This window comes from Palaemon carinicauda, chromosome 11, assembly GCF_036898095.1.
Source record: "Palaemon carinicauda isolate YSFRI2023 chromosome 11, ASM3689809v2, whole genome shotgun sequence".
NCBI classification, from domain to species: Eukaryota; Metazoa; Arthropoda; class Malacostraca; order Decapoda; family Palaemonidae; genus Palaemon; species Palaemon carinicauda.
The window spans coordinates 75,708,744-75,711,133 of record NC_090735.1 but is presented as its reverse complement, the minus strand read 5'-3'; positions in this window follow the sequence as shown (position 1 = coordinate 75,711,133).

The following is a 2,390-nucleotide window of genomic DNA, read 5'->3' as shown; positions in this document are numbered from 1 at the left end:
AGTATGGCCTGTCTGTTGAACATGGAAAAGTACTTCCCTATTGCCTCAAAACACAAGCGTGACCGCTTCTTACAAGTAGAAAGCCACCTTCATATATGTCTTACTTCTTTCTTGGAACATCCTTAAATGGGGAAAGCCAACAGTTCCCATCCCCATTACGATGCCTAAATATTTTCCCACATCTGTTACACTCCATCTATTTCATGCATATGTTTTTCTGGCTCTCCTCCTCTTTTAAATTTGGTATAATCATTTGTTTCTTCCATTGGGTATAAAATAAGCTCAGTGGAAAAAAAAAATCTATCGTGCCTGTCATTTTTGAGGTAGCATGGAAGGTATGTGTGGCCGGTGGTGTGATGTTCTTGATCCACCTCTCCTCATCTTTGAGGGTCAGTCTGGATAGACTGAGAGGGCTTGAGAGTAGGAAGCTGACTCATATTGCCCCCTTGTTTGTCTTCTTCACTGACCACGTGGCCTGATATAGTGGAATTGCCTGTAGACAAAAAGTCTCAGGAAAATTATCTCTTTCGCCAACTTCTTCCACTTCAACACCTTCCCATCCATCTGATACAGCATCCTTTATCATGATAACTGTGTCTTAAACTTTATAATTATCTGTGTCAATTACCTCACTCTCAATCTCAGTACCAGTATCAATAGCTTTTTCATCATTACTTTTTCCTTTATCACTATACTCTTTTTTTTTCTCCCTCTCGACCTCATTATTCATGTGATCCTTTGTGTCACTTTCAGCCTATATAATACAACCTAATTGGTTACAGATCAGTCTCCAAACATAGAGAAAAATACTTCATTTAATGCAACTCCTCTTCTGTAAAAACAACTTGTTGATGCTTTTGCTCACCTATGGCTACTACCAACGTTGACTTCTGGATGCTTTGCCACACTTTTGCCCTTGGCATGGTACCACAAACACCATTTGTCACCCTATTTTTATGCTTAACTACGCAATAGTAAAATTATTCAAGAATAAACCCAAACATTGTTATTTACACATGCTGATTGATTGATTGATTATATGAGTGCAACCTCCTAGGAACTAAATCCTAGAATCTCACTCCTCTCAAATACCAACAGACTCACCAATGCCCAGAATCTCCAATTTCTAAAAAAAAAAAAAAATATATTATAACTGGACATAAGTTACATCTGATGGCACCAGAGTGAGTAAATATCTATTAACGTAGAGTATGTCACATGAAACTCATAGGGTTAACCGAATGGAAAACATACTTCAGTAACAATTGTGTGACAAACAATAAAAGAGTTTGCACCGAAATGTACACTTCAATACCAGTAAAAAAGAGAAATAAGAATAATTACTTGGCTATACTTAAATGGTAGACACTAGAAATGAACAGAATTCAGAAATCCTTTGCCTTGTAATTAAGTTTACCTGATAAAACTGTATCATATGAATCGTCTTAGCACTAAGCAAATTCAAGATAGGTACCATACCACATGAAAAATATAAGGGAAAAGGGACAACTTTAACCTTAAATTAAGCACCATTGAGATCTCCTATAGATAGGAGGCATAACTTTTCTCTGGTGGTGTTCAGAACTGTTTTTCCTACTTGAACAAATTAACTAATTAGAAAAACAGTGAAACAAAATCTAAAACCTTTATATAAACTCACCTGCAGCAGTGTCTGTTGAGGAAGCTAGAGTGCTTGAATATGCAAGGGTTGGTGTGATTCTTGAAGTAGTTATAGATGTCATATTTGGAGATACAGTTGTCTTGGTAAGGGTACTTGTTGCTGTTGTTACAGCTTTAGTCATGGTCGTGCCTGATATGGTTGTTGGCTCAGATGTAGGTGATGGTGGTGATGTAATGTTAGGTGTAATAGTCAGTGTAGATGCAATAGTGGTAGTTGGTCTAATTGTAGGTGTGGATGTACGAACGCCTGTGATGGCACTGGTTGTACTATTTGCAGTGGAAGTTATTTGTGTTATGGTGGTTGGGTTTAAACTAGTCATCTCATTGGTAATAAAGCTGGTACTACTAGCAGTAGTTGGGCCAGAAGTAGTAGTATCAACTGGGCCAGGTGCAGATGTTATAACTGTTTGAGAACTAGTAGTAGTTATTGGGCCAATGGTTGTTTTTCCATGTGTAGTAGTGGTGACTGGGCTACTTTCACTGACAGTTTTCCCAATTGTTGAGGTTGAGACAGGTGTCATAAATGTAGTGGTTGGGCTAGTTGTGCTAATAGTAACTTTTCCAGTTGCAGTGGTTGTTACTGGAACAGATATGGTTGTTGACAGAGTGGTTGTGTCATTGGTGATGATTGTGAGTGGTACTAGTTGAGTGGTATTAGTAGGGGTTGGGGTTTGAATTAGTGTTGTGGATGTGGTTGGGCTAGTTGTATT